The sequence below is a fragment of the Alligator mississippiensis genome, chromosome 1 (genome assembly GCF_030867095.1).
Source record: "Alligator mississippiensis isolate rAllMis1 chromosome 1, rAllMis1, whole genome shotgun sequence".
Taxonomy (NCBI): Eukaryota; Metazoa; Chordata; order Crocodylia; family Alligatoridae; genus Alligator; species Alligator mississippiensis.
The window spans coordinates 93,928,435-93,951,821 of NC_081824.1; positions in this window are offsets into that span (position 1 = coordinate 93,928,435).

Consider the following 23,387-nt stretch of genomic DNA (forward strand, 5'->3'; position numbering starts at 1 on the left):
TGATACTTCCCCTCTATCGGGAGCTGGTCAGACCGCAGTTGGAGTACTGCGTGAAATTCTGGGCGCCGCAATTCAAGAGGGATGCGGATAACCTGGAGAGGGTCCAGAGAAGGGCCACTCATATGGTTAAGGGCCTGCAGACCAAGCCCTACGAGGTGAGACTAGAGAAACTGGACCTTTTCAGCCTCCGCAAGAGAAGGTTGAGAGGCAACCTTGTGGCTGCCTATAAATTCATCACGGGAGGACAGAAGGAAATTGGTGAGGATTTATTCACCAAGGCGCCCCTGGGGGTTACAAGAAATAATGGCCACAAGCTAGCAGAGAGCAGATTTAGACTAGACATTAGGAAGAACTTCTTCACAGTTCGAGTGGCCAAGGTCTGGAACGGGCTCCCAAGGGAGGTGGTGCTCTCCCCTACCCTGGGGCTCTTCAAGAGGAGGTTAGATAATCATCTAGCTGGGGTCGTCTAGACCCAGCACTCTTTCCTGCCTATGCAGGGGTTCAGACTCGATGATCTATTGAGGTCCCTTCCGGCCCTAACATCTATGAATCTATGAATCACTGCACCATACATTTATTACCCCATTCAGTGAAATACTTATGCATGCAGCCAGTTGGCATGTCCCTCAGAGCTACTATGCCAGAGCTACTATGTAGACATAGCCAGAGAGCAATTATACTCACATTCTCAAGATTTTCTTTATGCCTATGAAGATTAGGAGCTTACTTTTTGTTTAATGAAAACTGGAATTATGTTGTTATCAGATGACTCTAGGAGCTGGGGTACAATAGACAAAGACCTATTGTGCATATACATTAATACAGTCAGGGGCAGATGGGGTGGAGAGAGGGGATGGAGCGCAGTGATGCAGTTGCATTTCCCCCCCCCCAATCTCTTCATTTTGATTCCTACTCCACACAAACCAACTGCCTGGGAAGAGCAGCAGCATTTCTACTCAAGCAGTAGATGGTGGAGAGGTGTCAATTAACTTCATGGTTCATTATAATCTCCTTGATTCCTGCTAATCTCCATCTAGTCCATAGATGTTAATGACCTTCTCAGTCTTTTTTAACGGTATGGATGTTCCATTAATCAAGCTATCCTTTCTTCTGCAGTTCTGCTATTAGCCATTCCTGGTAATAGTCTCTCTTCTATTTCACAGCCCAGCAGAATGTTTTGAGCTTTAGCTAAAAACCTTAACTCATGTGTGAAAATGAGTAGCAATGAAATGTTGGTTGTACCGTCAAGATGCTCAAGACAGCTATATTTTGTATTAATAAATCTGAATAAGAGATGTACACATAAGTATAATGGCTACAGGAGTAATAAAACAGTATATTTTGACTGTTTTGCCAGGTAGGTCTGTTTTTCAAACTTTATATAATATAGCAAATTGGTGAACATTCTAATAAAGTTTTATTTTGTTTGCTTTGATCTTAAACTAAATAATATAGCTTTGGCCCTCTAGCGTTTTAGTAAATCTTCTGCTTTACTGGAGGTAAAATGTATGTTGTATTGATGCACTACACTACCTGCACCCCTGCCTGTTTTCAAAATGCTAGATCCATCCATGAATTCAGCTCTGCCTCTTGGACAAGATGATTGTAAATACGTGCTATAGAACTACAGATAGGCAAGCAAGAAAATATATTGTCAGTGGGCTATATCTGTAATGTAAGAAATTTGTCACAGTTAATTCCATTTGCTCGGTCACATAGCACTTTAATCAGTTAATAGTTAACTTTTTCATGCTCTAAGTGACTTCAATAGAAGCTAAAATTACAATTACCTGAAAAATAAGTGCAACAGCTTTTCCCTTACCAAAGATAGGAAAATAACCAGAGTTAAAAACCCAAATAAACCCCTTCTTGCCATAAATGCCAGCTGTTGTCATGTCTGTCTCATGTTGGGCTCTGCGATGCCCACCTACAAGCCACACTTTTCCTGTACTTTCTCATCCCCTGGCTCTTGTATCAAGAAAATATATAGTGTAGTCATCCAAAATAAAGCTTTGCCCTTTATAGGCATACATTTGAAGTTAAAATAAATTGAAATTTTCTCCTCCTGAGCATCTAATGCCCAGTTATTCACCTGACTTCTTCCTTCAGCTTCTTCTCCCCATCTCATACACAAAGTAGAACTCATCAGTTAAGGCCTGGTCCAAAGCCCACTCAAGTCAGTGGGACTTTCTATTGATATCAGTGGGCTTTTGATCTCTCCCTATTCTCTTGATGTTCTAGTAATATACGTTTTAAATAGGAGGGCCAGGGAAGAATGCCATTAAACTCCATTTGGCCAAGCACCTCCCTCAGCAGAGGGAGTAGAGCCATAGCAGCCCCATCCACTTCTGCTATCATCAGATGAGCAGTAGTGCACTCAGAAACAATAGTATCAAAGGCATCCAGTAGACCTACTAATATCAGCATGAACATCTGACCAGTTTTTGTCAGGAGGAAATGATCTGCCAATGTCACTAAACTTGTTCCTGTGCTGAATCCAGTCTGACAAGGCTCAATTAGATCTGAGGCATTTGGACCTGTCTTATTATAATCTTATAACCAATCTTGAAGCATCATCATTAGAATCAAATCATTGCAATGTTTATCTGACTAAGTGCCAACAAGGAAGGAGTTATTTGACAGAGATAATAGTGCATCTGCACTGAAGATTGTAAAATACATCTGGGTAGGAGGAGGCAACACCAGAGATAGCATAGCATGTCACTGTGCAGTTTTGATAGTACTCAGTCATCCTGCTCCTTCAGGTTTTAGGCAATGAGCAAAATCAAATAGAAACAACACCTAGAGCATTAACCAAATTTCCTTACATTAGGGGTCCCAGACAGTGGTACACGTACCCCTCGGGTTACATAAGGCATCTCTGGGGGGTATGTGGGAGAAATTGTGTAATGGCAGGTTTAATTTTCATTATAATAATAATTGGCATTTAAGAAGTTGAAATATAAAACATATGCTTGTAGGGGTAAGCAGGTAGCATGTAAATCTAGAAGGGTATGTGATAAGAAAAAGTTTGGGAACCTCTGGCTTACATCATTCTGTTAGTACACAGCTGCTACGATAACAGGTGCCTTAGATACTTATTGCATAAATTAGACTACAATAGCAATATGGTGTACTGGATAGGACTTTGAGGCATGGGAACTTGGTTTGGTTCCTGATTCTAATCTGCCTGCTGTATACTGTAGACAAGTCATGTCTCCTTTACCCCTCTGTATTGCCTACTTAGGGAATGGTCTGCTTTGCTCATTATTTGTACAGCGCCCATCACACTGGGGCTTCAGTCTTGATTGGAGCCTCTATGTATTACTATAATGGCAATAATAGTTGATTAGGGAGCAGCACAATTCATTCAGATAACAGAAAGTATTGACATAAACACATGCCTGACATATTCCAACCAGAAGAGGGCAGCAGCATGCATACCCACAAACCTTATGCATAAACAAGTATCATCACAGCTGAAATGGAATATTGCCCCAAATCAGAAATTTGCTTAAAAAATGCTGGATGTATATAATCCTGACCCTTTCCAATTTTTCCAGTTTATACTTCTAAAGAGCACACCACTCTCAGGTCATTAAACCAAGATTAAGAAACTTCCTATTGATTAACCTACTCATAAACCTAATAATCAGCTGAAAAGAATCTAACAAGCCATTTCACCCACACAAGGGGGCATAGCATAACCCCTCACTGCACCTTGCTCACTAATGCTTACCTTAGAAATTACATGCTTACTTGGAAGGAACTGCTGAATTTTTATTATATGTATACATTTCTCTAAATTATATGCCATAGGCCAAACAGACAGGCTTACCCATTTCTACCAAAGCCAACTCTAAGGTAATTGGTACTTTTATGAAATGTAAATATTAGACTGTGAAAAACTCAGGGAAAAAAATCAAGACAATATTCCTGAGTCTTTAAGAACATATGATATGTCAGACTGGGTCTGACCAGCAGGCAGCCCCTGCACTGAAGCACCCTTATGCCCCAGCCAGCCAGGGCAGCTCCTACATGTGTGCTGCTGTGGAGTATTTTACTCTGCAGCAGGGTAGTACTTGTATTTACTATCTTGTTGCATTTACTTTTTACAAGAACTATCCTGCTGTGGAGTAAATTAGTTGAATCCAGCCTAATAAAGGCACACATGCAGACTCATGACATTTGCCATGCTCCTAATTAGTTAACTGCACAGTAAATGTCTCAGATAGATGTACCCACTGTGCAAAAAAAAGTACTTCCTCTTCTTTGTTTTAAACCTGCCTCCTGCTAATTTCAATAGGTGCTTCTTAGCTTTTATATTCTGGGGACTGGTGAATAAGAGTGCCCTATTCACTTTAACCACAACTTCCATGATTTTATAGACTGCTACCATGTCCCGCTCAGCCTTCTTTCTCAACTAAAGTTCTAGCCTTTTCAATCTCTTCTGATACAGTAGCTTCTGTATACACCCAGTCATCTTTGTTAGTCTTCCCTGTACCTTTTCTAATTGTACTACATTCTTTTTGGTATGTGGAGACCAGAACTGCATGCAGTATTTAGTATTTCGGTTGCTACTGCACAGTGAGCTGATGTTTTTAGATAACTATCTACAGTGACTCCAAGATCTCTTTCCTGACTTGTAGTGGCTAGTTCAGAACCCAGTATTGTATACATATAGTTGAGTTGAGATTGTTTTTCTTCACATGCATTTCTTTGTACTTGAAGTTCTTCTGCCACTTTTTTGCTCACTCACCTAGCTTTCTGAGATATTTCTGCAACTCTTAACCATCAGCTTGGGATTTGCTTACCCAAAATAATTTAGTCTTTTCTGCAAATTTTACAATTTCACTATGCACTCCTTTTCCCAGGTCTGTATTCCAGGTTTCTGGGGTTGACAATGTATTTGCTACAGAGCAATAAGAAATATATCCAGAAGCTAAACCACTCCTTTCTTATTTCTCTTAGCAATAAACAGGAAATAAATTATAGAGCAATATTAGAAATGATTTTGCTTTTCTAGCTGAGTCAGAGCAATGACTAGAAGACAGGTTTAAAAGAGGATGATGGCCAAATTCATAGCTGGAAAAAAATTAGTATTTAAACAACTCTGATCCTGACTTATTTATTGTTCCCATTTTTCAGGGACTAAACTTTTGAACCTTGTACCTTACTAATAAGAGTGTTTTTATTGACTACCTATTATAGTTTCACCAATGTGACAGCTCATGTGAGTCATGCAAGAAGGATTTCACCCACATTAGAGAATCTGGGGTATTGCGCTGAGAATACCAAACATTGGAAGCCTCTTGCTTTTATCTAGACTTAATTATTCTGACAACACATAAAAAAAATCAGTTGAATACCTGCCCTGATTACAGAAAAAACCCACAACCAAACAGGAATAAGAGTCTTTTCTTTCTTCTACATTTTACATCTAAGAGACAAAATACAGAAAATTAATTCTGATTTCTCATGAGATTAGCAGAATGCATGCAGATACCAATATGGATTAGGTACGAGAATTTGTTTGAACCCTGGAAATCTGATTCTCACTTCACGCTTCTTGGACCATGCAGCCTTATTGACATTAGTAGTCTTCCCTCTCCTGATTTACCCCAATGTAAACTAGTTAAGAATCAGGCCCTATAATTTCATGGGTTCCTTTTTTGTTATGATTTCCTATAACTCAAAAGAGGATTATCAATGCTTGGGCAAAAGGATTTACCAGTAAGACTGAAAGAGAAGAAATTTTTTAGATATTTTGCACAAGATGATGCAAAAAGATTTAGCAGTTGCCTGGAGTAAGGTATACAAGAGAAAAAGGAAACAAGAGCACATCACGGGTGACACTGGTGTTAAGGGCACAGATAGTGGGAAGGACTGTGGAATTGCCTACTGTAATGGAGAAAATGGGAAGGGAAAATTTAAAAGGCTAGTATGAAAATGAAGGTCCAGTATACTATCACTTCAACGTGTTATACATCCTGTTTTGGAGGTCTGTATTCTGCATCTGTAAAACACTGATTTAAACTAGTGTGTCTTTTCTTTTTCTAATTACTGTAATCCTAGGTGTCTCTATTGCATTTCATAGGGCCAATGTTGGCTCCCTCTTGTGGCTATGTGTACCTATACAAAACCTAGCAATTTTCAACCAAAACCACTGTCATCAAACTGACATTTCTGCCCAGCCTCATTCATGAAGCATGTTGGTATAAATCCTCCCAGAGTTATGTGGTGTTGTTTTTTTCTGTATATGTGAGACGGAAATTTTGATTCTGATCTCTAAATTGAGAGATAGTGCATACTTGAAAATGAAGGTATATCTAATCCAAAATATTAACAAAAACTCCAGGTTAGAAAATCAGGTCCATTGCATAAAGGTTAATGAACTTAAAATTCATCTAAACGTATCCCAGGCAAACTTTATTTGAATTTGCAAGCCATAAGCCAAACCTGTTCTTGGATACACTGTTGTTGATCTGGAGTGACAGAGAAGGATTTGGTTTTCATAGAAGTGCAAAAACCTGACCAGTGAAACACAGCAATTGTTTACCAGAACACCAAACACTATTCATCAGTGTAGAGCCCAAAATGTAAAATACCATCCTCACCTGAAACATGCAGAGTAATTTCAGGTTGGTAGAAAAGTGCCCAAATTGGAATTCATCTAGGATACTATATGTAAAGTTCCTGGTCTTGAGAAAGATGCCATGGGCACTTTAACATCCACAACTGGTTGGGGCTTAAGATTTTTGCCTTATCCTAAAATTGCCTCCTCTGGGAGGTTCAAAGTCCTTTGTTCCATATTGATGTAGTACTTCAGTACCGCTTAGAGGAAAGTGCCCCCTACTGAATCACCAGAATCACTTCCTTCAGCACCTTGTGTTTTGTTGTTGTTTGTTTGATTTCTGGAAGAAAGGGTCAATGATTTCCTATCCAAATTCTGAGGTAGCCTGACCCTGTTTAATTTATGAGATCTGATAAATCACACCTTGAAGTGAAACAGCTGTACATAGCAATGCAATGAAGAATAAAATCAGCCAGGTTAAAAAAAAGGGTTAGTCATTTAAATTACCATATTAAAGTACAACGAGTAATAATTTGGCCTTCCAGGGATCATGCCTCTGTGGCCAACTTATCCTGATCTAAATCTAATTTGGCTTGATCAGTTTCAGTTTGAGGGTGGGTGGTTTTCCTACTTAGTCCAAAACACCTTCTATGGTGAATCATAACTTGCCCCATTCTATAGTTTGACTTTATTTTTATACGATAATATAGCATCTTGCATAAGCCTTATTATTTGGGTTGGCTGCTCTGATCCTGGGTCTCTTCCCTGAGGCATCCTCAGCCTGTACCCTGTATCCTTCCTCCTCAAAAACATAGTGGCAACTCCTTTACATCCATGTCATTTACAAGTCAACTGCCTCTTGTGTCATCAGAAACTAGTAAGCCCTTTTCAAGGATAATCAATATCTGCTAACAAATATTGCCAGCTTTTTTCATACCAAGAGTAAATGTCTCTATTCCAGTTTATTTATTTGTTTAGTTAGTTAATTAGTTCATTTGTTATTAGATTTCTATGCTGCCTTTCCCAACATAGGTTCTCAGGTGGCTTACAATAAGAGAACAAAATAACTTATAAAACAGGAGAATAAACGAGAACAAAATAACTTAGAAAAGCAAGTAGAGTATTAGATTTAAAAAAAAAACCCTCTAAACAATATATACACTTAACCTTGCTTGCTAAATTTCTGCCAAAATAGAAATGTCTTGCAGGACTTCCAGAAGATGTACAAGCTTATGCTCTGATGGGCTTCAAGGGGGAAGGATGTCCAGAGCTGAGGAACAGCTCTGAAGTCTCAAGAGACTCTTGCCACTCATGTTTTTTCCTAACATATCTCTCTTCCCTGCTGCCCAAAGGAATGAAAAATCCAAACCTTCACCAGTGATCACCAGTGATCATATTACTGCCAGGTCACTAGATCCCTAACACACCTTTTTCTCTCAAATGGGCCATCAGAGAGCCAAAAATGCAAAATCTGTGTTAGACAAGGATTTCGGAGCTGGCTACAAAGACGTTCGAAGCAACATATTCACACCTAAAGCTTTTAATCATAACACCCCAAAACTCTTCTAAACACTACTCCTGCAAGGTACTAATTCTTCCCACTCTGCCACCTTACGTTCCAAAACTCAGGTCCTTGCTTATTTGTAAGTCACCCTTCTACAAGGAAAACAGAGGGATTCTCTATTCCCCAGTGCATTCCTATCTCAGACTTGTGGATGCTGAAATGTGGTGTGACCTACAATACAGGTAGTCAGGAAAGGTAACATTCAATTCCACACCAAGGCTTTGCACCCACGACCACATTGCAATGAACATATGAAAAGCCAGAAGATTTACCAGCAAAATTCTCTTCCTATTTTTCACACACAGAATTGCAAAAAAAATAACTGTTAAGGAACTTTCTTTTCTTTTCTTTTTTGCCAGACTATAAAGAATTGCTGTAGCTTGAAAAGACATAGATAGAACCATATGATCTTCTCTCAGCCCTTAAATGTTAGCACATAATATTTTTTGCGAATCAAATGCAGAGTAAATGGCATTTTAATGCACCTGTCAGCATTTTTCTTTAGGGGGAAAAAAAGGGTTTGTTTTTTGGATTTTCTTTTTTTTTTTCTTTTTTTTTGAAGCATGACTAGGAAACAATTCATTGTTAATAAGCAATCATGTTAGTTTGAAAAGATCCAGCTTGAAATAACTTTACATGTTTAAGGGGGGAAGGGAATGCTGTGTATGAGCAATTTAATGGTGCAACATTTTGTTTAGGGGTCCTGGGTAGCTCTCGATTTCTTTACTCATATGCTTCTAATTAAATCTTAATTGTGCCATTCCTTCTGAAATAAAAGAAAAGCTGTTAGACTTGATACCTTTTATGGCAGGAATGCAAGATGATCCCTGTGAAATGACTAATGTATAGAAAAAGAAGAACTGTATGCAAAAAGACTCTTAAATGTAAGCAGGATTAAAATACAGCACAAACATTAAAAAGTGCATAATAGTAAAATTACAATGAGTAACTTCTTGATCAATGTATGTGATTTTAAAGATACATAGTTATTATAAATATAAAAGTATAGACTTGACATGGATGGTTATCCATACTCAGAAATCTATAATAGGCCAAATTCTGCTCTCACATTACACAGGTGTCAATGCAGGCTAACTTCATTTTTATCCATATATATCTACCATACATATTTAGCCAACCAAAATAAATGGTTATCTTTTTCTTCTTTCATAATTAATTCAATTAAGATTCTTTTCTCATATCCATAGAAACCCATTGAACTTCACTGGGGTTGTTTAGCTATACAGGCCTGATCAAAAAGGCCATTTAAGCAAATGGAAGGACTCCCATTGATGTCAATGGACTTTGAAACAGGCTTCTAGTGAGTGGAGAATTTCATTCCCTATTTGATATTCTTCCCCATGTAACTTGAATAAAAATGGATGTATTGCATCTTTCAGAGGTGTAACAAGTAGATTCCACTCCCAAAGCAGTAGAGCAAGCACTGGCAGTAGGACCAACAGCAGCTGTGGCATGCCCCCTCAAAATCTGTGCCTGGGGTTAGTGCCCTGGTCAGACACACTTATCAGTAGTTATGCTACTGGCATTTTACAGACTGTACAATCCCCATTTCTTTTTTTCTTTTCTTTTTTCTGTAATACTCAAGGACTGGCTAGTCTTCAGAAACACAGAAGACTTTCCCTTTACTATCATCCCATTGATGACATAGGATGGATATTAAAGTAAAATCTGGTCCTTCACTTGTAAAGGCAATGACAGGGATGAGACCATTGGAGGACAAAAAATAAATAATTTCTTCCCATCTTTAAGCTACTGACTTGTACAAATCCAGATCACATTCTTCATATAAGTTGTTGCACTGAAACAAATTGGGCTCTTATCTCTCTCCCAATTCCACTTACACTGCTGTAATTAGAATAGCTTACATACAGAACCAGGGCCAGATTAACCGTTTAGTGGACCCTAGGCAAACAAATTTGTGGGCCCCTACTTAATAATAAGTAATATTTATATTACTTTTTCACTCAATAGTTATGATATGTAAAATAAGCACCACCTGACCCCCCTCTTCACTTAGGGCCCTAGGCATGTGCCTAGTTTGCCTATGCATTAATCTGGTTCTGTACACAGTGGAGGCAAATGGGCTGTCCGTGAATAAAAGAGAAGAATTTGGCCTATGTTTCCAGTTTGCTAATGATTTCTTTAGAGGTGTCTCTTCTTCTCAGTCCTCTAACATAGAAGCTTCAAACTCTTTGCTTTCATTCTCTCTGAGGATTTATTAATGCTATTTCAAGAACACAAAGTGGTTTGTTTGCTAACATGGCTCCTTACAAAAAAAGTTTTCTACCTCTCCATGGCTAACAGAAGTTCTTCCCTAACAAGGTAAACAGTGACAGAAGAGAGCATCCCTAAAGCATGGTTGGTCATTTAATAATGACCTACTCAAAGCCTAAGGATCAATTGGTTTTGTAGTTTGATACTGTAGGAAAGAACTCCACTCTTACAGCATAAAACTTCAGGCCTCCAATACAGTCTCAGATTATTAAAATAGCTGCTTCCCAAAGGATCTAAGAACTATCAAAAGAATTACAGAACCAAGTGGGGATTACATGAGGGAGTGGAAAGAGAGGATTTTGTGGTAACGTTATATTTCCACATTTTCATGGTGTAAACTTGAATGAGTCATTTCACCTCCGTGTAGACCATTTATATCATTACCTATAAACTTGAATCATTAATTCTTCTAATTCATCAGAGTATTGCAGCTTGGTTGAGTAATGTTTATTCTATGCATTTAGATACTTGGAGGAAAATAGTAGTATTGACATTCTTTACTAACCTTGTTCTATTGTTCACCCCAAAGGTCCAAATCTGTTTATTTTGTTCATATAAGTCATTCTGTTGAGTCCATTGGGACTGCTTTCAGAAGTTAAAGTGAATGGACCAGTGGGACATAAATATGATATTGTCTATCAGATGACTTTATGTCTGTCTGAACCCAAAGTTGTTTCCTACGAATGATAAATGGTTACAGCTCCTGGTGAAAAGTTAAGAACAGTTGTTGGTTGTAGCAGCATGTTTGACTAAGCCCCGATTTGCTGTTTGTCAGAGTCTTAAGCTCACTGTATCCCAGTAAAGTTCCCAAAAAAGTCATTAGGTAACACAACTAATAAAGCAAAGTTGTGTTTCCTACAGGGACAGAACTGTGAGCACTTTGGAGTTTTTTGTTTTTGCGGTTTTGGGGGGGTTTCAGTAGGGGTTGGTAATTCTCATTTCCTTTACTTTAGAGATTCTTTTTTTCAACAAAAAGAATGTTATGCCACATCCTGAAAAAGCGAATCATACCCACCAGTAAATCCTTAATTACAAATCTTTGTTTAATCTTTTCTGTGCAGTGATGAATTATAAAAAGATGATCAAATGATTCAGATGACCCAAATTACTTTAAGTTCCATTAAAGTTAATGGGCCCAGTCCTGAAAACTTTTACTCCATAGGAATAATCCTTACTTACATTAAAAATCCCATTGACTAGTTCCATGTGCCTATTCTTGCCAGCCAATAGGGTGATTCAGGATCTAACCGAATGGGAGTTTTGCCTTCAGTAATCATCAGTTGTGCCATTCTAATGGAAAATCACATCTGATTGTGAGGACATTACTCTGCTTAAAAGGTCATATCTTCTGATTTACAAGATATTCACTGATTCATACAGTATTTAACGGTTAAAGAGTGTTCATTAAAAATAGATATGAAGTTTTTTGTCATAGCAAGCAACAAAATAAAACATATTTGATTTGAAGTTATTGGGTTCTATTCTTGTTTTCACATCATATTAGAGTTACACCTAAGAGTGTGAATGTGCTGTATAAACCTACCTAAAAATAATAAAAATGAAGGATCCAGTAATCGTTGGAGATGCTGAGAATTTCACATTGCATTTTGAGCTCTTTCATCACTCATTAAAGTCCATGGAATTGGAAAACACTTAACTCACAAGATCAGGCTTCCATTTAACCAAATGATTTACATTTGATTAAATGACTGTTTCCTGTGTTTTCCATCACCTCTCCTTGGTGCACAGAGGTTTGATATGTGCAAACGTCTGGTTAGGATCTTCCTAACTGCCTTGCTTCATTTCCACATTGAATTTCTACCAATCCCAGCAGCTACCTGTCCCGACCCCAGATTCCCTAATACAGTGGTTCCCAAACTCTTGACAGATTGCGCACCACCCATTTAAAATGATGCAACCTTAAGTACCACCAGCAATTTTTTTTCAGTTCAACCGTAAGTACCACCAGCAAATTTTTGTCATATAAAATAATTATAATAAATCTGCTAAGTGCCACTGGTGGTATCCCTACCACAGCTTGGGAGCACTGCCCTAATACTTGCATTGAGTTCAAAGAGGTGTTTTGACTGGCAATCAGGCCCATTATCAATACCACCCCCCCCCCCTATCACCCATTGATCTGATTCCCAGCCAAATCTGTGGAGTTCATAAAATGTCCAGTCCTTTTGCCTATGCTGCACATTTGATCTTGCCCTGCCACAAAACCCAAACTGTCTTTGCTGAAGGGATTTGCTGCCCTTAGGCATCTTGGTGGCAACTCCTGCCTGAAAATAAATTTTAAAAAAAGATACCCGGGTTTATGGTTTATTTCCTCAAACGGATGGAAGAAGGAGCTGCAGCCAGCTTCTCATGGAAGCTGGGAAATGTGAAGAACAACGAGCCCCATCCACCATTGTGAGCTGCAAGTCGGGAGCTGCCTGCCATTCGCCCGCCCGAGCCCTGCCTTGCTCGCCAGCCTTGAGCAAGGGGCTGGGCTGGGCTGGGCTGGGCTGGGCTGTGGGGAGCAGGAGTACGTCCTTGGGAGTGGGGAAGCGCGGAGGGAAGGCGATGTGCCCGTGTAGGCGGAGGCAGGGCGGAAAGCAACAGCAGGTGCCGGCACAGAAGAGGAGGGGCCGGGGGCCCGAGCAGGCCGAGGCCACGGAGGCGGGACGTCCCCGGTGTCTCTCGGCCTTTCCCGGAGTGTCTGAGCCGGCGGCGAGGAGGGTTGTCCCCAGCGCCGGGGCGGCTGCACGTGCAGCTGGGACAGGGGCAGGGGCTCTGCATGCCCCTGGTTCTGCTACGAGGACACCGAGGCAGGGTGGGTCTGCCCCTAAACCCTCCGTGCCAAGGCTGCAGCGGCACGGGTGTGCCTCCCCCAGCCACGTACGGCCCGGCCAGGGGCAGGGGAAAGGCGGAAGGGCCCGGGCGGAGGTGACAGACGTGCAGGAGCGCTGGCCTGGGCCCCCCAGCCAAGCCCTCCTGGCTTCCCCCTCCCTGCCCTCCTCTGCAAAGCGGGTCGCTGGGGATAACACCGCTGCTACGGGCGCGGGCAGGGAGCCCTGCCTGTCTGCGGCTGGTGCCGCCGGGAAGCAAGGCTGGGACTTGGGGACAAGTGTTAGTGTCGCCCCCCCGCCGAGCCCCAGAGCCGCGCGCTGTTTACATGTCAGTCTGCCGAGCCCAGACCAGCGCGGGGACTCGGCTTTTTGTTATGTTCGCCGAGCAGATATTAATTAAAAGAAATACATGATTAAAAAGTAATGAGTTGAATAAAAATTATCTCCGCTCATTTTCTGATTATGTTAATTGTTAAAAACCCTTCAATCACGCTGTTGCAGTCAATGGGTTTTAATGTGAAATTAGTGGGCTCTTGATAACTTACAGTCCAGAATAATCCTGGAGGTTTAGTCATCATTCCTAATAACGAGCGTGGCGCGAGCAACGGAGGTTTTACATGATTTTTGCTGCATTCAGCCCTTCCCCCCATAAAAGAGCCTGCTCTTGTGCTACACAACTTCTTTTGCACGCGCAGGGCTACTTTGTTCATCAGGCTGCCAGTTGCAATGTGTGCCTGGGGGACGTATACAGCCCGGGCAGCTGACCTGGTATATGTTCTCTAGGTGTATGTATAGGGCGTGTGCATTATAGTTGTATGCATTATAGGCGAAAATCTGACATAACTGTGGACAAACGCTGCAATGGGGCTTGGATTTCTGATGGTATTTGTCTATCCAGCTCGTTGCCAGCCTTGTGTCTCTTTCTAGGACTTCCTCTTCTTCCTTCTCCTCCTCCTCTTCTTCTTCTTCCTCCTCCTCTTCTTCCTTGTCTTCTTCCTTCTCCTCTTCTTGTCCTTCTCTTCTTCCTTCTCTTCTTCTTCCTTTTCTTCCTCCTCCTCCTCCTCTTCTTCCTCCTCGTCTTCCTTCTCTTCTTTCGTCCCCTCCTCTTCTTCCTCTTCTTCCTTCTCTTCTTCTTCCTCATATTACTATTACTAATCACACTAGTATTGCAACTAGTTAGTGTTATTATTTTTGTAACAAATAACAGCTATTACTGTGATAATTCTTATTGTTCCAACAATAATAGTAACACTAACAATAATAGTTACTATCATCATCATCATTTGCCCGTGCAAGATATTTCAAATCGCTGGGCAAGAAGAACTGCATGAAATGCTGCTGAAGTGACACGGAGGAGCGTTTGTTGCAGGCGTCTCTAGGCGAAGTCAGCTACATTTAAAGAGCTTCCCCGCTGTGGCGACGGCGACTGGTGGTAGCAGGGCGCGGAAATGCAGAGCTTGCTCGCCGGGGCCATGACTTCAGCCCTGGGAAGCCCGGGGCCGGCGGGACGGCGCTCTGCTGCCGCGCTGCTGGGCCAGGCACTCTTTTCAGAGCAGCTTCATTTGTGCGCGGATAATTACATGTATCATTTTCTATTTGTCGACTGGAAGAATTTGCCTGAGGTGGGAGATCTACTAGCAACCACTTAACTCTGTTGATGCATTTCCAAGCATTCCCTTAATGCAAACTCTCAGATACTGGGGGGGGGGGGAGGAGGAACCGCGGAAATAATCTTGGGAAATTATCCTTACAGCCGGGACAGGGTGTTTCTATGATACTCTGGCCGCAAATTTGCCCGAGAGATGGCAGGTGCCCTGGGCAGCACGTGCGAGACAGGGGAAAGCAGCCCTGGGCGCACCTGCGGGGCCCGCTGCCAGCGAGGGAGACTTGCTGGCTGCGCGGGTGGGATGGGATGAGTCGGTGCGTGGCCCGGCTGCCCCGGAGCAGAGTGCCCGGCGCTGTCACGGGAGGGAGAGCTAATTGCTGGTGACAGATAAGAAAAGCCGATTCCGCAGGACCCGGCTGGGAGCGGCGGAGGGAAGGATGCCTTCACTGCCAGCCCAACCCCGCGGCCAAAGTCAAGGGGGTGAATAGGGCCTGCAGGACCCGTGCCTTTGCGACCCTCACTCCCCACCACGTGGAGCCTCCAAGGCCACTGCACTCGGGAAACTTTACCTCCGAACCAACTGGTTGATCAGAGGCTTTGTGTGTGTGTATGTGGGGGAAGGATCTTGCACTTGACCGCGGCTCTCCCGTCCCTCCCTCCCAGGAGTTTCTCCTGAGAAAGCAACCCAGGATCGGGCCCCCGGGCCGGGATGCCGCAGACAGGCGTTGCTGGGGGACAGATCCCCGCAGCATAAGAAGAGCCCGATGCCTTTTGCCAGGGGTGGCCTCCAGCCTCCTCCCCGCCCTAGATCACACACTCTCCGCAGCGGCCGGGCCGGGCCGGGCCGGGCCGGGCCGGGGCGAGCTGGAGGGAAGGGCCGGCATCTTCATGTGCTCTTGTGTTTCTGGCGCCTTGAAAAAGAGCAGTTTGGTGCCGTCTCCCACCAGCCCCGATCCAGCGCAGCCACCCGCGGGGGTCTCTACAGGGCGAGAAAAGCGCTGCATGTAACCCGCCTCCCCCACCGCCCTTCCACCAGCTCCCCACAGGTTCATTTCCCTATTTGCACCCGCGCCGAGCTGAAGATCATTTTAATAAATAACAATGAAAGGGGAGCGCATCTAGAGGGCTTGTCAGCAACATTTAAAAGCCAATAGAGTTTATAATTCTACTCTATCATTTCTTATTGATTAGAGTAATCAAGATAAAAAGCTAGCCGGGCTCCGAGAAGTTCAGCGGCATATCATTAAAGATAAGAGTCAGTTAATTCTGGAGCAGGGGTAATGGGGCCTGCGCTGAAGAGTTCATTTGCATGAGATGCTGAGCCCGGTAACAAGAGGACAAAAATCACTAATTAGGCTTGCAAAGTGTCTCCAGTTCTTCAAGCACCCTTTGGAGATGAGGGATGATGCAAAGATCGCACTTTTATGTAAATCCGGGGCAGGACACCACGCTGGAAAGGTTGCTTCTGAGCAGCGATGATTTGAAGAAGACTGACAGCCCCCCCAGGGGCAGCTGCCGGGCAGGGGCAGAGCCCTGGGCAGGGGCCGTCTCGCCCAAAGGCTCGAGAGAGCTTTTCTCGGGGCTCCACGTGGGCAGGGATCGAGCTCCTGCGCTGCCCGGGCTGGCGCCTGCCCCCGCCCCAGGTTTGTGTGTCAATTACCAGGCAAGCGAAGCGGTCGCGATGCTCTCTGGAGAGAGCGGCCGCAGCTCCCGCGGGCTGTGCCGGGCTGGAGGCGCTCCGAGAGCCCTTGGAGTTTCTAAACCCTGGTGCTTTCCTTCCCTGCCCTAAGCCCAAGTATTGCTCCGGCCGGCCTGATCCCAGGGCAGCGGGGAAGAATTTCAGTCGGATCCATTTAAAATATCTATTTTTAAAGTGTCTCTGAGTTTTAAATGGGGGGGGGCTAAAATAAATTAATGAAAGCAGAACAGCAGCAGCAATAAAACAAGGGCATTTTTTTTAAAGACACCTCCAGGAAAAATAAAAAGAAAAGAAAATTCAACTAACCCAGTCCCCTGGTCTGCTGCCAACAGTCAGCTCCTGAAAATCAGCCCCAAGGGAGTCTAGCCAGAATAGTTTCGACTAGATCCTGAACAGATTGGCCCCAGTGTAAAGCACACCGCCCGCTGGTAGGATATGTAGGAGAGTTTGCTACTAGACAGTCCCGGGAAGTCAGTAGGGAGCGGGTCCGGCGGACTCGGAGCCTTTGTGGAGGGAGAAGTCCGGGGCTAACAACTTGCTACGTTTCCCCTCTTGTTTTGCAGAGAGGCGCTTGCCCCTCTGTGCGCCCTGCAAGCCCATCCAGCACGCACAAATATTGACGATCAGTATCAGGAAACCTACAAAAAAAAATTGGCAGTGAAGGGTGCTTCACTTGGGGATCTGAAGTGTGTTTTATTCGCGGGGAGTGGGGGGAGCGGTGGGAGAAGGGGAGGTGCGTTGCTTTTGCTTGAAATGTTCCGGTTTGATGAGGGAAAGCAGGCGGGCAGGTTTCGCATTCACCCTCCCGAGATCATTGTGCTCGGGAAGCGAGCGGGATCCGTCTGCCTCTCCGGGGCTGCCGGCTCTGCCCGCAGGAGGGATGCGGCTGCAGGCAGATCCCCGCGCCCCGGCCCCGACACCGCAGGGAGAGAAGGGGCGGAAAGATTTCCTTCCATCGCGAGCTGAAGGGATTCTCCTGACATCCCCGCCGATCGTGTGAAAGAGAGAAGGAAAACCATCCAAAAGCAGCAGTCGTCACAAAATAAAACTTCTGGGGCTCCCATACTGTTGTCCTCCCCCCCCCCCACACACACACTTGCAATCTTTTTCTTTTTACTATTTAGATGCATTTAATTGGCCTTCGTTTCCATCAAACGAACTCTTGCCAGCATCTATTTAAAAAATAAATAAACTGCTGGAAATAAATGTGCCCATCAACATCATCAATGACGATACTATTAATGATTCATCATCGTCATCATTAAGAGTATTATTATTATTGTGGTTATCATCATAATCATTATTCTTACTATTATTAGCATTATTGGTAGTACTATTACTACACTACTATTACTACTACTACTATTACCATGGCTATCACTACTACTATTATTGCTATTGCTGCTATTGCCACTGCTATTCTTGTTATTATTATTTTCCTGCTGGAGTTTGGCTGAAAACTATGACTCTGTTCCGGGGGTTCAAAGGAAATCAATAACCCGGGTCATGTGCAAGCCCAGACCGGAGGCCAGGCAGGGAGATCATTTTAGCCGGGAGCCCCGCAGGCGGCTCACAGCCCTGATGTTCAGGGCTAGGAAGTGGGGGACTTGTCTAAAAGCAGCAGTGATTCCCGCGGGCTGCTGCGGGCTGGGCTCGGCGGCGGCAGAGAGGGCTCCTGGCCTTACTTGGGTTCATTCTAGGTGTCAGCGTGGGAAGCGGCAGTGCCTGCGGGGACGATCCCCTGCCTCGCTGTCCCTGCATAGCTCCTCTCTGTCCCCTGCCCCTCGCCTCCCAGATGTACTGGGCGGGTTTCTTCCGAGAGAGCTCGGAGCAGGTTGGGCAGGGCAGGGCGGGTAGGGCAGCACCCATCTCCCTCGTGCTCCCTTGCACACATGTGCGTCCCCCCACGCACACACACACCTCTTTAGCACGCGGCACACAGCGCCTCACGCCCGTGTGTCTCTCTCCACACATGTCTTACACGCCCCTCCTCAGACCCTTGGTCACACGCGCATATTTCCCTTACACACACACACACACACACACCCGCTCTCGCTCCCCGCCCCACGTCTGGAGCAGGTGCAGACCCCCAGGCCCCCCAGCGCTCAGAGCACACGCATCCCCTCTCCCACACAGCCCTGCACACGGCGCACACGCCTGCTCACATGCAAGCGTGCTCCCTAGAGCACAAACATCGCTCTCTCCCTCGTGCCCCCAACACACGGTCATAATAACACACATGCAACCACACGTACCCACACACCCCTGCACCTTCTCTAGTACGCATAACGCATCCCACGCCGATACACACAAACATACCGACACACACGAACCAATACACCCAAACGCCAATGCACACCAACCTACCCAGAAAGCACACGTTTCCGACATACACCCCCCCGTGAAACATATATGCCCCTAACATACTCATACACGCATGCAACACCCCTTCAGAACACACATGCCCCTAACATACGCCAATACACACAAACACACACCACGTATTCCAAAACATATATGACCCCGACATACACCAACACACATACACAACACGCAGAACACATATGAACACATCCCAGAACACATATGCTTCTAACATACCCCAATCCATACACACCGCCCCCCAGAACACATCTGCTCCCAACCTCCACCAATACACATACAGCACACATACGCACAGCACCCCCCAGAACACACATGTCCCTCAACATACATGAATGCGCGCATACACACACGCACACACACACACACACGGCTCCTTGCATTCGGAGGAATGAATAAGGAAGCTACAAAGTTGCACATTGCTTCTGCCTCGTCTCCCCATCCCCGGCTCTTAGGACTTTTTGTCTAGATATGTGGCTGAGGGCTCCTTTCCCCCTTGTTCTTCTCATACAGAATAAAGTCAGTCTGTATTTAATGGTTATGGCGGATGTGAGGAGGATTTGGCAAATGAAGAGGCCTTTTGCTCTAAAATATTGCTCCTTACGTCGTGTGAGTCTACCAACCCACCACGACCCCATATTCTTCTCCGGGTGTCTGACTCGAATGACAAACGAGCTGATTTTTTCAGTACATCGCTGGGAAATGTAGTGAGTGATAATAGAGATTTCTCTTTCATTTTTTACGCTTGACTTGGTTATTGTTGCTTTTCTTTTCCCGTGATTCCTTCTGAGGATTAGCTCTGACTTCCCCACTATTGGCGGTCAAAGTGGCCCAAACTCTGGATGACAATTGATGGGGATCAAGGGATTGCCCATTCTGTGCCTGTAAGAACTGATTTGTGCCAGAGAAACTCATCAAGTATAGGCGAAGAATAAAAAGCATTCGGGGGTAAATGTATTCATTGAGAAGGGTTCTCCCAAATTGCTTCTAAGTTTTCTTAATGAAAAGTAACGCTTGCAGCAATCAACGGCTTTTTGACGGATTACAAACCTTGATAGAACCATGGAGCTGAATTTAAAAGTGCCCCAGCCTTAGCATGGGGGCACCTTCCTCACAAAAGTATAGGAACGAGGGTCAGTCCGGAAAATACAAAGCTGAGGTTTGATGCATGTAGGAGTAATGAAAGGTGCATTAATTTATTAACACGGTGCACACAGGAAAAGTGAAAGAACAGGCCAGTGTAAGAAGAATCATTAACTCCCTACCCCAGGCACCCACCCAAAGCTTGCCATTTACATCAAAATAGTTATTGTATCTCTAGACAGAAAAAAAATCCTGCAGCAGCAAAATTCCATGTAAAAAAAAGCTGGAAGACAGCAGGCGAGAAAGAAGGGAGAGAAGGAAGGCAGAAAGGAAGGGAGGAAGAAAAGAAGAAAGAAAAGAGACGGCTTAGTAGAGATATCGAGCAAGAAAGGAAGAAAAAAAAATAAGGGGGAAGAAAGCTAGCCATCTGGGCAGGGATTTGGAGGCTGCGAGTGAAGCCGTGGTAGTTGCTGGGAAGGTTCATTAAAAGCTGAGCATTAGGGGGGAGAGGGAGGCGAGTTGACTTTGTCCCGGATAAGGACCGAGCTTCACAAGGAGACACTGACTCCCCCTCCCTCCCCCCTTCCCCTCCCCGGCCCTGCGTCCCACCGCGCTCCCGCTCGGCCACGGCCTGCGGGGAGAGGTGCCCGGCTGAGGATCCGGCCCCATGTTTGCCGGCACCCTTCTCTGAGAGGGACCCAAGGTTCCCCCCGCCCCTTTTTTTTTTTAAAGATCTTCTGGCTCCACAGCCCTGAGAGCCAAGTGCCACCAGCGGCGGGGGTGGGGGGCCAGTCTCTTAAACGCCCCAGAGCTGAGGACGCCCACGCTGGCGAGGCAGGGCGGGCTGAGCGGTCCGCGCCGGGTCTGGCTCTTCCCGCGCGGGGGCTCGGAGGCGCAAGCAGGCGGGCAGGTCCCCGCGCGGGGGCTCGCACGCAGGAGCCTTTCCCGGGCACTTGGTGACACAGACGATGTTTTGTCATATTCCGCGCGGATCACACTAATCAAACTTGTCAGAGAAAGGACTCGACTTTTTTTTTTGTTTTTTTTTCCTTCGCCGCCCCCAAACCCTGTTATGTATTCTCCTTCCTCGGTTCACGTCAACTTTAGCTTTTCTCTCCTGAAAGTCCCAGGCGAAAGTCCTCCTCTCTGGCCCCTGTATTCTGGCTGCGGCAGACCTTTCCCCCCACCCCCGAAGGAAGCGTGGCTGGGGCTGTTTAAAGCTCGATTTTGTTCATTAGTCCAATCATTAGGGACTCGCGAAAGCGGCTCTGGGGGCACGGGAGAAAGCGCCAGGGAGATTATATTCCCAGAGGAACGAAACATACCAGCGACCTGAGGCGGCTTTGTCCATCCAGGCCATTTTTATTTATTTGTTTATTTATTTTTAATGCTTTAGTCTCAGGTTATGTGAAGGTTTGGGGTTTTTTGAGTTGCTTTGCTTCGTCTCTAATATTTTTACTTCTTTAAAAAAACAACCCAACCCAGTCGAAGTATACAATGGATCGGGAAGGAAGGATGTTTTCTTTCTTAAAACCCCAACGCCTGGAATATTAACTTTATTCCCCCTCGCATCTTGTCAATGCTATCATGGCTTTGATGGGAGGGTCTTCAAGGTGGCACATTTCTGAACTTAACCCCTTTTCAAACTAACTCTCTACCTCCTTGTTAGTGCCCAGCTCTGAACTTCTGAAGAGTATTTTTGTGTGAGTCAGGGTTCATTCACTCGGGCTCTTTTGTAGGACTTTCTTCCTTTCAGCCCTCAGTGTGTTACACCAATTAAAGGACGACGTGCTGTAAATGTAATGGGCCGAGGAGTGATTGTTTTTGACAAGCAACAAAACACATAGATCCACCCCTTAGATTAGGCCGTTGAAGGGGAGGTTCATGCCGGTCAGTTTACTGAATAGTTCATGAACTGTAATTCTGAGGGCTCGTGTGAAAGAAAATGTCTCTCTCCTTCTCTCTCTTTCCTCCCCCCTCCTTTTTTTCTAAAAAGAAGAAACACCCAGCATCTCTGGAGAAGGGGTTGGCTGGGAGAGTGAAAGGAGAAGAAGCAGAGGAACATTGATGGCCCTGTCTTGTCATTAAGGGGGGAAAAAGGTAACAGCCAAGCCACCCTATGATGCTAAAAGGCCAGGCACATTTACAGAGATGTCACCCTCTCTACATCTTTACCTGTAACTGGCTTGTAGGGCTTTATTGAACAGCCATCTAAGCCTAGCAGGGCCTATATCCCTTGATCATTTTTTTTTCACAGGGCAGGAACCCCTAGACAGACTCAGGGCTAGTCATCTAGCAGCCAAGTAGCAAAGACAACAACAGTCTAGGTACTTTTAACTTCATTTCATATGAGACAAACAAGGGTTCGAGCTGGATGCATTGCCAGAAGCAGAAAATACTCGAAATATCCTTAAAGGCTCTTTTGTCACTTGCCTTCCCCTGGGTCTGATCCTGCTTCTATTGACAAAAACTCACAATGGGCTCAACAGAAGCAAAGCCAAAAATATTTTGAAATTCTGGGGTCCAGATTCTGAGCTCCTGTTATGGAATAGTATTTGACTCTGCAAACAGACCCTCTGCAGAGCAGGAATTGCAGTGGAGGTGTCTTTTGCCTTGCTGGAAAATGTCCTTCCCTGCACTGATGAAGGCATCCATGAAATTTAGCCAAGTTTTGGTTTTTATTTTAAAGTAATTTAATTTTATTATTAAAGAAAGACACTTTTGCTAACCAGGGTCAACTGCTGTGAAACAGATCTGTATTGGCAACTTCAGAACATGAAAACATGAAGATGAGGGACAGTTGTGTTTTTCTGTGAAAATGAGTGAGTTCCCTTAACATTTCTCACTAATGTCACCCAAAATTAGTTTTGCCATTAATTTTGAATAAATTTAGGTTCTGTTATGGATACTATCAGGTTGCAAGTAGAAAGACTATTGTTTTGTAAAGAGCAGAGTGCAGAGATTACATGAGGGAACTGTGCTAGGATAATTGTTCCATCTCAACCAGGGTGCAGAGACCTTTTGAAGGGTGCTGCAGGGTGCCACACAATGTTAGCACTGTTAGGTGTGCAAACATGATTCACAAGATAAACCCAGAGAATTCACACAGGAATCCATAGTGTTAAAAATATCCTGACCTGTTGTGATCTTTCTGAATTCTTTGCAACAGAATAATTTCTCTTATTATTTTTCTGTAGCCAAAAAACATATAATAGCCAAGACCTGGCATTTCCAAGGGGTGCCTTGAGACTAAAAAAGTTGAGAACCACTGTTCTATGACAAAGTACTGGCACATATGTTTTATTGATGCTGTCCAGGCCTGCTCTGGAAACTCTCTCCCCTTACTGGTG